The following is a 14,055-nucleotide window of genomic DNA, read 5'->3' on the forward strand; positions in this document are numbered from 1 at the left end:
GGTGGCGTGAGCTGGGTGAGTGCTCCACAGGGTGCTGGCTGGGGTCTCATCGTCTACCCGGCAGCTGTGAGTCAAAGGCGGGAGTAGCTTTTTCTTTGTTTCTTACCAAAGTTAAAATAAAAACATCAAAACCACCAGCCTTGATGTACTCCTTTTTCTATTTGGAATCATGTATTGTTGTTCCATGTCCAGTTTTAACTGTTGCTTCCTACAGGTTTCTCAAGAGGCAGGTTAGGTGGCCTGGTATTCCCATCTCTTTCAGAATTTTCCACAGTTTGTTGTGATCCACACAGTCAAAGGCTTTGGCATAGTCAATAAAACAGAAATAGATGTTTTTCTGGAACTCTCTTGCTTTTTTGATGATCCAGCGGATGTTGGCAATTTGATCTCTGGTTCCTCCAGCCCAGCATTTCTCATGATGTACTCTGCATATAAGTTAAATAAGCAGGGTGACAATACGCAGTAAGTCAAGGCACCAGCAAGATAACAGGATCTGCAATCAACAGGGATCCTAATGGTACCAGAGAGCCTTTTTTTGCTGTGCTGCAGGAGGTGCATGCTGCTGCTTTATTCTTGCCACCCTGGAGTTGCAGCTTCCTAAGTCCTTACCTAGGATTTGTTGGCATAAAGTTCAACCAGGAAAAACAGAAAACAAAACCTTGATATTTGGTTTTGTTTTTACATTTGCAAGAGCAAAACAGAAAAAGTGAAGCAAAAGGTACTTTTGAACATATATGGTTACCTGACTTAGAATTACTGATTCAAAGAGTGTCTGTAAAAATAAAATGTGACTTCCACTTCCAGCTTTAAGAGGAACAGTATCTGAACTTCCTCACCTGGCACTGGTAATTAGAAAGCTGAACAAAATACTGGGAACAACTGTTTTCAGATCCTGGACAGCAGGCCATGCAGGACTAAATTCCTGGAGTGAAGATGGATCCACAAATCCATCTGAAGACTCCCGGCTGTCTGCCTTCAGGCAATTTCCATGCTGCAGGTACAGGGAGGAGAATCCAGATGCAGCCCAGCAAAGCCCTGATCTGAGAACACAGGTGAGCCAGGGAGGTGCAGAAGGTGATATGTGTGGGGCAGGGCATCCAAAAGAGAGCTACTCAGACAGAAAGAATGATTACAAGTGCCTAATGAGCCCACTGAGTCTCTCATCTGATCACACACAGGTTGGCTTCTCTAAAATGTCTATTCATGAGTCTTTTCTGGTTGTAATGTTGTCTATTTTTTTTTTTTTCGTATAGATCTGTTATTATTTGCTTAAAATACTTAGGTGATCCAATGTTTTATATCTTTGCATATGTATGTGTGTGTGTGTGTGTGTGTATACTTTTTGATGTATTAACCCTTTGTCATACAATGGCCTCCTTTGATGTTATCATTTTTTCTTAAAGTCTATTTTGTCTGATATAAGAATTACTATGCCCCCTTTCTTTCTGTTTTCATTCCTGTGAAATACCTTTATCTATCCCCTCACTTTGAGCCTTTGTGTATCCTTAAAGCTGAAGTGAGTTTCTTGTAGACAGCGTATAGTTGGGTCTTTTTTTTTTTTTTTTAAGCATCTGTGTCTTCTTATTGGTGAACCCACTCTATTTGCATTTAGACTGGGTATTGATATGTAAGAGCTGACTCCTGCCATCTGAGTGATTGCTTTTTGGTTGTTTTTTTTGTCTCCCTTGATTCCCTTTCCCTTTGTTTCTGCCTACTTTTGTAAATTGGTGGCTTTTCATCGGGGTATTGTTTCCCCTTTCTATATTTCTTGTATCTACTCTAGATTTTTACTGCAGTTACCATGGAGCTTACTTTAAAATTTTATACCTAAAACAGTTTGTCTTGTGCTGATTGCAACCTGGCTTTATTAGCCAATAAAGTGGCTCCGCCATTTAACTCTTCCTCTGCAAGGTTCTGATGTTCCGGTTCTCTCTTTTATGCTGTGTGTTTGGTGATAAGGTATATTAGCTGTAGTTACTTTTAGTCATCCTTTCCTTGAACCTTTATACTTGAAGTTGTTAATATACCATTCTTCTAAGTAATTGGGATTAACTAAATCTGACTATACATTTTTACCTGACCTAGAGTGTTATATACTTTTGTGTGTGTTCATGTGTTACTTTGCATCTATTTTATTCTGCTTGAACTTCTTCAGCATTCTTTGCAAGGCAGGTCTGGTGGTAATGAACTCCCTCCGCTTTTCTTTAGGAAGACCTTTATTTTCCCTTCATATTTGAAGGATGTTTGGTGAATAGAGTTTTTCTGGTTGGCAATTTTTATTGCTCTGCCCTCTGAATGTTTCATTTTACTCTCTCCTGGCCTGTAGTTTTCTTCTGAGAAATCCCCTGATAGCCTCATGGGGTTTCCTGTGTCAGTTATAGTCATCCCTGTAAGTAAATCAGACATTCCTATTTTAGATAGGAAAATTTAATCAGTATTTTGGAACAACAGTAAGGAAAATTGTCGTGGTCTGGGCTCTGGTTGGAAAAGAATTTCCTGACATGAGACAGAGTGAGAGGGAAATAAAGTTTATTAGCATGGGAGACGCTATTAGAACAGCGGGCCAGCTCAAGAGAGAACCGTCTTTGAACAGGGGCCCTTAGTCCAATTTTATACCCAGGGTACAGGGAGCAGGATAGGGGTCTTGTGGGTCATTGCTGATTGGATGAGAAGGAGGGCGGAGAGTAAAGCAAAGACCTTCTCCCTATGGGCTAGGAGGGGAGACAGGTTGTACTGCTCAGGAGGACCTGAAATCCGTTAGTAGTTACACCGTGGAGGAGGGAAGGACGATCAGGGTCTGGTTCTCCGTTCCTGTATTCCGTTACCCCTCAGTTTTCTCTGCTCTTCTGTCCTTGGGTCTCCACCTTCCTCCCTCTCTTTATTTTTAGGGCCAATTCTTTGGCCCCTTTTGATACCCTGCTCATGTCTAACCATCTACCTATTTCCCTTCTCAGGCATTTGGGAACCCAGTCTCAGGGGAAAGAGGCGATGACCACTCTGGCTTCTTCAGGCTGTAGGGGCATCGTGGGGCTCTAGGTTCCCTTTGCCTGCTGTCTGCCAGGATGCATTTACGGAGGGAGATGAGAGTCCATGGAACGATAAGGCGGCTTGTTTCAGCGTTGTCTGGGTGTTGGCCAGGGAATATTCTTGTCAAACTATCACTTGGAGATTTGTTGTATTCTAGAAGAAGCCAACTTAACAAGAAAGTTAAAGATACATGGCCCAAAGATTGAGAGAAGCAGAAAAGCTCCCGAAGAGCTAGCCAGGAGAACCAGGGCCAGACATTGGGTCGTGCCATTAGTGTTTCTCTGGGTGTAAGAAGAGGTGAGAAGCTGGGCTCATAAAAACCTTTACCTGAAAACATCTGACTCTCTGAAGGCCAGTTCTTCTGGGTTTTTCCCAGAGCACAGAGTGCCTTATTTCTGATCTCCACCCTGAACTCCTTTCAAGGTCAGCAGCTTGCAGTGGTCATGATGTAATCTTTGTAGAGACAGCTGGCAAGTGCCAACTTCCAGTCAGCAGGGTCCCTTCATAACCACATGTTTGACCATGCTTTGGGGGCATTTCAGGGCCCTGGTGTCTCAGGCCTAATGAAGATTCCATTGACAGGCCATTGTGTGCTGTTACTAGACCAGACCTTGCAAGTAGCAAAAGTCTCAGGACCATACTTGTCTTACTAGCCTCTTGGCCCAGGAGAATATTCCCTCTTTTTGTTTCTTTCCATATCTAGAGTTACATTATTACATTCATTGATCTCATCAGTTCAGTTCAGTTCAATCGCTCAGTCATGTCTGACTGTTTGCGACCCCATGAATCGCAGCACTCCAGGCCTCCCTGTCCATCACCAACTCCCGGAGTTCACTCAGACTCACGTCCATCGAGTCAGTGACACCATCCAGCCATCTCATCCTCTGTTGTCCCCTTCTCCTCCTGCCCCCAAATCCCTCCCAGCATCAGAGTCTTTTCCAATGAGTCCACTCTTCAAATGAGGTGGCCAAATTATTGGAGTTTCAGCTTCAGCATCAGTCCTTCCAATGAACACCCAGGACTGATCTCCTTTAGGATGGACTTGTTGGATCTCCTTGCAGCCCAAGGGACTCTCAAGAGTCTTCTCCAACACCACAGTTCTAAAGCATAAGGAACTGCATATCAGCATTTTATCACGTCAGTTACACATTTAGTTATGTAAGAAACAATCTCCTGAAACAAGCAACATGGAAAATAATATAGCTAGCAGGTATTAGTTGGAGAAGGAAATGGCAACCCACTCCAGTGTTCTTGCCTTGAGAATCCCAAGGATGGGGAGCCTGGTGGGCTGCCGTCTATGGGGTTGCACAGAGTCAGACACGACTGAGGCGACTTAGCAACAGCAGTAGGTATAGTAAGGTCATAAGCAAGAAATTAAGTCAAGAACTTTCATTAGGTAGAGCCCAGTATACCCCAGGTCATCTGACAGTTAAGTGATTATAGCCAGGTGTTAATCTCCTTGTTGTACATCACGGAGGATCTGACATTTATCCAAAGATTGTTTACTGAGATAAGCTTTAGAAACAAACTTAGAGTGTCCTTTTAAATAACTTAATTAAACCTTTTAGCAATATAACATAACAGCAAGGAACTATCTCAGAAGTGAGTCGTGGTAAACACAGACCTTAAGTAACAAAACTAGAACTTAATATTAAGTGAAATATATATATTTTTTGTCATTGTGAGGGCATTAACCCTGAAGCCAGGGAAGGCTTTAACCCATCAAATAAAAATGAGGTTTGTCAGGGAGCTGGGAAAAGCCAAGCGGCTGCCTTGGATTTCCCATAGCCCTGACTCCTTGATTTACAGCTATTGTTCATGCATTTTTAATCCCCCATTTTAGGAGTAGACTGTTGCCGTGTTTTAAGGACATCAGAATAGCAAAAGTCTAATAGTGAGGCATTATTTTTTTGTGGAAGCAGAATGAGCTTTTACATGTTCCATAATCTTAAATAATGTTTATTTACTTCACCAAAGTAACAAAAGATTTTAAAAACAAATATAAATCACTTAAAGGCAAAGAAATTCATAATGTTTTTGAAAGCCTCATTCTAAGAAAACTTTGTTCTCTTAACATAGAGAGTAGACTAAATTCCAGTCTGGTACCAGCTTACCAGATAACAAACAAACAAAATGTGTTTATCGGTGAATCTTGGAAGTCTTTCCCGTAAATCCTGAAGTAGCAGTATTCTTGCAAAGGCATCAGAATGAGACCATAGAAGGTATGTTTAAAATCTGATTAAATTGCAATTGACATACAAAATGGAGTATTACTCCGCCATTAAAAAAAAATACTTTTGAATCAGTTCTAATGAGGTGGATGAAACTGGAGCCTATTATGCAGAGTGAAGTAAGCCAGAAAGAAAAACACCAATACAGTATACTAAGGCATATATATGGAATTTAGAAAGATGGTAACAATAACCCTGTATACGAGACAGCAAAAGAGATACTGATGTATAGAACAGTCTTTCGGACTCTGTGGGAGAGGGAGAGGGTGTGTTGATTTGGGAGAATGGCATTGAAACATGTATAATATCATATATGAAATGAGTCACCAGTCCAGGTTCGATGCACGATACTGGATGCTTGGGGCTGGTGCACTGGGATGACCCAGAGGGATGGTATGGGGAGGGAGGAGGGAGGAGGGTTCAGGATGGGGAGCACATGTATACCTGTGGCGGATTCATGTTGATATATGGCAAAACCAATACAATATTGTAAAGTTAAAAAATAAAATTAAATTAAAAAAAGAAAAAGAATGTATATAGGTACATAACTGAGTCACTTGGCTATACAACAGAGATTGGTATAAAATTGTACATCAGCTATCCTTCAATAAAAGAAATTAAAAAAAATTGCAATTGACAAAGTAGCCTGGTCATTGCTGTGATATGTAACACTTTAATATGATAACTAGAATTATAACTGACAAGATTTTACCAGGACATATCAGATTTTCAAGAATTTCACATAATTTCTAGGATATCTATATTAGTAACATCAGCCATACAATGTAACTGGACAATATTCACCACTCCACCAAAAATACTTCCCATGTAATTTAACATGTCAAGTGAACTCAGGTAGTTTAATATCTCCCTTTGGGATGTCTCAGGGGCCCTCTGAAGCACCCCAAAGTTAGCCAGAAGTCAAGTGATTTAGGAAATGTTTTCAATAAATATCAAATGGGTTTATAACACTCAGTCGGATAGGATCATATAAGTTGCTATGAAAGAATACTCACTTAGCCAAAGTTAACACAAGATTTCAAAGGTAAATATAGATCACTTCAGAGATAAACTGAAAATCCAGTATCAAAGGTAGTTCAACATCTCAACATCTCAAGAAAACTTGTATTTATGCACAAAACTTTTCCCCTGGGGTCCACTTCCCATAAAACCTCATCACGTTCTGTACCCATTACTTTGTTCTCCCTCCTGAAACAGCCACCTGTAAGTCAGACCCACTTCCTTCTCCCTTCATAAAATGTAATTTCATTCCTCATATCTTTTTTACTGAAAACACACATCCTACTTTCCTCAAGCAACCAAGAACTGACCTTTATATTAGCATTCTATAGATTGGTGAACATAATTACCAGTGATAATTTCTAAAGAAAATCTCAGGATGGCATCAAACATTATTCATTAATAGTCCAAAATCTCTAGTTTCTAAGAGGAAGTTAGTGTTCAGTAATGAATGTTTCAGAGTCTTATTTTATTTGGAAATGACCTAACTATTCAATAAACTTCTTTTTTTTTTTTTCCAATAAACTTCTGTCACTTAGTTTAGCACCTCCCCCTAGAAATTCAAGTTACCCCAATCTGGAGAGACTACTTTAGACAGACATTCCTAAAATATAATCATTCTTAATAGTTTATCTAAAAGTTCATATCTCACTTACATTTTTTTATGAGTTTTTTTTTCTTCTAGAGGTACTTTCCTTGTTGACAAACTTGTAACAGATATAACAATATTTAACTTATAATAAACCTAGGCACAATTAAAATATTATGCTTAATGTTAATGACTCTTAGACATGTCTATATTAGATTAGCAAGCAAACATAAATACTAGATATTTAATATTGAATATTTCTCAGTTCACATGAATCTGAGATTCATTTAGGTTAATTTCTCTTGTATTTAGAATTGTCTGCTTTGTAAGTACTTATTTTTCTTTGAAGAGAAGTCAAGTGAAGTCGCTCAGTCGTGTCCAACTCTTTTCCACCCCATGGACTCCTCTGTCCATGGGATTTTCCAGGCAAGAATACTGGAGTGGGTTGCCATTTCCTTCTCCAGGAGATCTTCCCGACCCAGGGATCGAAGCCGGGTCTCCTGCATTGTAGGCAGACGCTTTACCATCTGAGCCACCAGGGAAATGTGACTCTCAAATCTATGGCCAGCTGACTTTCAACCAGCATCCTGAAAGGACAGTCTTTTCAACAAGTGGTGGTGAACAACTAGAGAGCCGTTAAGTGAAACCAACCAACCAACTCCCCCCAACCCTTACTTTAAGAACTTTTATTCTTCAACTTTTCTTTAGGTCAATTAAATTAGAACTCATTTACCATTTTGGCAATATTATTAAAACAAACAAAAGACACACACTGAGACATACATAAATCGAGACAGACAGACAGAAACCTCATAGTTTTCCACTTGACATTTAAAATGTCTCTTTGATGACCCCCCTCCCCCATTTTCTTGAAGTTCTAATTTGCCCAAGGCTGAGGTCTCAGACAAAGTGGGCTGTGTATTTCATGTATTTCAGGGACATGAAAAGGGTTAACTTCAAGCTTTTCCCTAGGCAGTCTTTTTAACAAACTTGTTGTTTTTAATTGCATATGCAAAAAGAACTGGTTTTGCAGTTTCCAAGAAAAAATTTTTTCAGTTTAACCAGTTTTCTCGAGTCTAAAGAACATCATGGCCATCCTGTGTCCTAAAGTCACCTTTCCTTTCTGTAGTCATAGTTTATACCTAAATCATAGGCCGAATAGTGCTCAAACTGACTCTGGTATCAGGGGCAGATCAGCTGGTAAAAATCGTGGATTGTCCCTCTGGTGGGAAGGGAGGTCTTTGTCCCGTCAGAAGGATCTGAAGGGTTAAGGGAATTTGCAAGAGTGGGGCAAGCTTGGTCCTTCCCCATCCTGAGAAACAGGAATAGTTACAAGGGAATTCTTTAGGATGTTCAGGGGTGGGGGAAGCTTGGTTTTTTCCCCACCTGAGAGAGAAGCATAGTTAGAAGGGGATCTTCAGAATGTTAGGAGAGCTTTTGATCCTTCATGCTTTTGAATATAGGAGAAAGACCTGGACCAAAGGGAACCTCAGAATCCTCTCCAAGAGATCATGTGGGCATGAAAGGTCGAGTAGGGGTCGTCTAGGAAACCTGAGGGAGAGAGACAGAGGGGGACAGGAGATAGGGAGGCAACAGGAAGACATGCGGCATGAGTCCCTGAAATCCGGATTCCAACTGAGGGCCCCGAAGGACTGAATGTAAGGAGATTCTGAGTTCTCTCACTGCTTTTGGCAAAAGCTAGTGTGCCTTTCAGAGGCCATTTTTTTGGGGTCCCCCATGGCGCAGGAGTGTGGCTGGGAGGAGCTACCACACGTCCAAGGTCAGGGGTGGCAGCTGAGTGGAGCTACCTCATGTCCTAGGTAAGGAGCAGCAGCTGTGCTTTGCTGGAACTGCCGTGAAGAGATACTCCATGTCCAAGGTAAGATAAACCCAAGTAAGATGGCAGGCACTGAGAGAGGGCATCAGAGGGCAGACAGATGGAAACCACAATCACAGACAGCTAGCCAGTGTGATCACATGGACCACAGCTTGTCTAACTCAATGAAACTAAGCCATGCCCTGTGGGGCCACCCAAGACGGAAAGGTCATGGTGGAGAGGTCTGACAGAATGTGGTCCACTGGAGAAGGGAATGGCAAACCACTTCAGTATTTTTGCCTCGAGAATCCCATGAACAGTATGATAAGGCAAAAAGATAGGACACTGAAAGATGAACTCCCCAGGTCGGTAGGTGCCCAATATGCTACTGGAGATCAGTGGAGAAATAACTCCGGAAAGAATGAAGGGATGGAACCAAAGCAAAAACAACACCCAGTTGTGGATGGGAATGGTCTTAGAAGCAAGGTTCGATGCTGTAAAGAGTAATATTGCAGAGGAACCTGGAATGTTAGGTCCATGACTCAAGGTACATTGGAAGTGGTCAAACGGGAGATGGCAAGAGCGAACATCGAGTTGGAGTATAAAGAAGCTGAGCACTGAAGAATTGATGCTTTTGAACTGTGGTGTTGGAGAAGACTCTTGAGAGTCCCTTGGACTGCAAGGAGATCCAACCAGTCCATTCTAAAGGAGATCAGTCCTGGGTGTTCATTGGAAGGACTGATGTTGAAACTGAAATTCCAATACTTTGGCCACCTGATGTGAAGAGCTGACTCATTTGAAAAGCTCCTGATGCTGGGAGGGATTGAGGGCAGGAGGAGAAGGGGACAATAGAGGATGAGATGGTTGGATGGCATCACCAACTCAATGGACATGAGTTTGAGCAAGTTCCGGGAGTTGGTGATGGACAGATAGGCCTGGCTTGCTGCAGTCCATGGGGTCACAAAGAGCTGGACACGACTGAGTGACTGAACTGAACTGAGTTTGTATTTGGGCCAGGCCTTTTGCAGGGCTAAAATTTCCAGTTTCTGAGAATGTACTCAAGGGTGAGTCTGAGAGAGGCTCCCGGGATGTACCAGAGCTCACTCTTAGCCTATCTGCCATAGAATGGGGTACTGAGAGTCAGCAGCTGACAGAAAAGCATCCCTTGTGATCCAGTGATCTCTCCGTGTGACTAATGCATGGAAATGGCCGAGGGACCCAACAGTCGCGCCCAACAGTGAGAGGTGACCCCTAAGAACCGTGCAGCTAGGGCACCTGTGACCCAGGCAGAGACAGATTCCATACTTTCCACAACTGCACAGGGAACATTCTCCAAAACTGACCATATGTTAGGCCGGAAAATAAGTCTACTCTAAATAGACTCAAATCATACAAAGGAACTTTTTCCTGTCACAATGCAATGCAATGAAAAATTAATAGTAGAAGGAAAAGTGGGAAAATCCACAAGTATGTGAAGATTAAACACAGTCTTAAATAACCAGTAGGCTAAAAATAATTTTTAAAAAAGGAACTTAGAGAATAACTGGAGACAAATCGAAATATAAACAGAACATACCAACATGTATGGGATTCTTCAAACATCACCAACAATGAAATGTAAAGCTGTGAATGCATACATTAAAAAGAAAGCTCAAATAAGCAACCTATCTTTACACCTAGCAAGAAAAGGGAGAGAAACCAAACTCAAAGCTAGAAGAAGGACTGAAAATAGTAAAGATTAGCTCTCAGATAAATATACAGAAGAGGAAAACCAAACAAATCAATTTTAAACAAAAGTTACTTCAAACAGGTCAACAAAAGTAACAAATCTTTAGCTATATTGACTAAGAAAAAAGACAACTAAAATCAGCAACAAAGAGGAAACATAACTGCTGATAAGACAAAATAGCACAGTCATGGAGAGCTCTGAGCAGCTGAGCGCTGTGAGATGGGATAACCTGGTGAAATTCTGTTGTTTAAGCCTCAGTCTGTGATATTCTATTCTGGCAACCCTAGCAAACTAGCATAGCTTTAGCCTCTTTCTTGCAAATAAAAGTTATGAAAATACTGCCAAAACTCACAAAGTATATAAAGTATCCTAAAGGAGGAAAAAAGAAAAGGACCAACTACCTAGGGTGTTGAGAAAAATCTTTTTCTTTGTTTCTTACCAAAGTTAAAATAAAAATGTCAAAACCACCAGAAAAGACTCATGAATAGACTTTTTAGAGAAGCCAAACCATAACCATGGTAAAATAACCAGAAAGTCATTCAGTTGGTAAAAACAGTAAAATAATATAGTAAAATAAAAACAGTAAATGCACTTTATTCTTTGGAGGTTTTTAAAAATTCAATTTATTGAAAATTCCAAAGAAGTTATAATACAGGTACATGATTCAAGATACTGAAAATACACTTTGCCTTAATCTGTGCCTCCTGTCATTTAGCCTGTGTGTCCAGGGCCACAGGTAGTATTTTGTTTCCCATGGATCCTTCTAGAGTTCCTTATAAGCAAACATGAAAATATATTCCTTCTTCATGCCCTAATTCAAAACATACATAGTGGCATATTAAGCATGGTGTTTTGTTACATGTTGCTTTTATTTATTTGACAATGCCTTGGAAGTTGTCCTCTATCAGGACATAATTTCCTGCACAGCAGTGCACTGAGTGGATGATGTAGTAGTATAATACTTCTTGCCCATCCACAGTGGGATGAACACTGATATGCAGCAATCTGTTTATATTACAAACAATGCTGCAATGGATAACTGTGACCTGTGCTCTTCTGCTGCTAGCAAATGTGTATGATATATTTCCAAAGGATTTGTAACCTGGAGTATTTGTAACTGAGAGAGCATTTGATAAGATGCTACCAGTAAGATCCTTCTGAGCCAGCAATGAGCCTTTCTCTTTAAACTGCAGCTTCTCCATCACACCACTCCCCCACCTGTGTTTAAAACTGCTTTCCAATGTTTTCTCACCTTCAGAAACCCTCTATAATCTTCCCTTTCATCAACATTGCCCTTTATTCTCGGTGCAGTTACAACCTCACCAGGTACGTACCTGTTGTCTCCACTCTCCTCTGGGTCCATCACTGCTCAACTCACTCCATTAGAACTGGAGCCAATGTGGCCAGATAACTCCTTGAGTGTAGAGAAATGGGTCATGGATGATCTGAACCAGGGAGCCTGGTGCCCAGGAGAGAGGGAGGGTCCGTAAGGGGTGTAAATGGGGAGAAGGAAAGGTATATTAGGTTTGATCCACGGTAATTTTTCAGGTGAAGTTTCTATAGAGCCCAGACGTGGGAGCAGGAGTCTTGGTTGAAGAATTTGTACTTGGGAATTTGTACCAAATAGCACAGCTAAAATGGGAGGCGGGGACTCCAAAGGGAACAGCATGTGAGTGAGTCTTCTGTGAACCTGCTGTGAGTGCCAGGGAGAGACACACATGGGGACAGGATGCAGCAGAGAGGCAGGAAGGCAGCAGCAGGCATTCCAAAAGGAAGGAGAGAGAGTCATGGCAATAAGGACGTGTCACAGAAGCATGTGCCACAGAAGGGTGGCGGTAAATGGAAAAGGGATCAGAAGTCATTAATAAGTCCTGGCAAGTTGCTTCATGAGAGGCTAAGGGCAGAATCAGACCATAGGATACAATGAAAGACAGATAAAATCTGTAGCTAAAACCTATTCATGTTCAAATCGAGATTTTGTTAAAATGCTCTTTTAAGGAACATAGACATACAATCTCAGATGGGAGGACGTTGACATTTAGGTGATGGCTGACAGAATGATTCCCTGCCTAAAAGAGATGCCATCAGCAACAGTTCTGTGCAGAGTTGGGCAGAGAGCCCATGACACTGGTGGACAGATGTGATGGGACACACGTGTGGAAAAGGCTGGTGACTGGAGGTCTTCAGGGAAGAGGGGGTTCCTGCAGACTACATGCATCACTGGGCAGATAACATCAAGTGGGAGCTTTTTTGGTCTTAGGAATTACTTAACCTGAAAAAAATTACTTAAACTGAATTTTAAAGTGGCACCATGTAAAGTGCAATGGCTTCCCTGGTGGTTTGGGTCGTAAAGAATCTGCCTGCAATGCGGGAGGCACGGGTTTGATCCGTGGGTCAGGAAGACCCCCTGGAGAAGAAAATGGCAACCCATTCCAGTATTCTTGCCTGAAGAATTCCATGCACAGAGGAGCCTGGCGGGCTACAGTCCATGGGAAAGCATGGGGGGAATAAACCCAGCAACATGAGGAAGTGTGCTGTGTGCTGGGTTTTTCACCAGGACAAAGCCTGCTGGCTTTGGATCAACCCCTTCTGTCTCTGAACTTTTCTTTTATTTTAGTATCTTTCTCTTTTATAATTTAAAGGTCACATTTCTTAAACTTTCCAAGCAGTTTTCCTGGTGGGCTTTCTCCCATGGAAGTAGGATTTCTAGGCATGAGTTCTATGTTTCCTTTCTACATAAACTTCATAAAAAGCCCAACATTTTTTTGAGGCAACAGTTCTGCAAACTGTAAAAATAAGTTTATTTTGGTCCATACTGGCCAAGACTACAAAAATTGCTCCTCAGTCTCCTGAGTTTAAAATAGGCTCTCTGGTACCATCAAAGTTCCTGCTGATCTCAGATCCTGTGATCTTGCTGGTGCCTTGACTACTGCACGCACTCTGTCTGACTGCCAGGGCCCTGCGGCATCCATCTGTGTGGGCACGTGGCATCAGTGTGCTGTATTTATGTGAGAAGTATTCAGAGCAGGATCAAATCCCGGGATCAGGGACTGGCAGCTCTGAGCTAGCACTGACTCCGCCCTCCGCCCCGCCCCGCCCCCCTTCCCATCACCACGTGTGCGCTCACTCATGTCAACTCAGCCCCCATGTGTTTCCACCCTCCAGGTTGGTGCCCATCTCAGGGCCCTTGTCCCTGCTCTTCCCTCTCCTAGAATGCCGTTGTCCTAGAGCTTAAAGTGGCAGCTCAGATATTGACCTCTCGGATGGGCATTCTTGGACCACCTTGTCTAATTCTGGTGTTTCCCCTTTACCATCCCACGTGATCCTGATGTTTTCCATCAGTGTTGTTTGGTGACTGAGTCACGTCTGACTCTTGCGACCCTATGGACTGCAGCCTGCCAGGCTCCTCTGTCCATGGGATTTCCCAGGCAGGAATCCTGGAGTGGGTTGCCATTTTCTTCTCCAGGGGATTTTCCTGACCCAGAGATTGAACCCGTGTCTCCTGCTTGGCAGGTGGATTCTTTACCACTGAGTCACCTGGAAAGCTCAGTTTTTTCTTTATAATGCTAATCAAAACGTTTTCCCCAATTAAAATTTTTATTTATAAGAGTCTGTGTACTCCAGAAAGTCACATGAGGTCAGG

This window comes from Bos javanicus, chromosome 19 (genome assembly GCF_032452875.1).
Source record: "Bos javanicus breed banteng chromosome 19, ARS-OSU_banteng_1.0, whole genome shotgun sequence".
Lineage (NCBI taxonomy): Eukaryota > Metazoa > Chordata > Mammalia > Artiodactyla > Bovidae > Bos > Bos javanicus.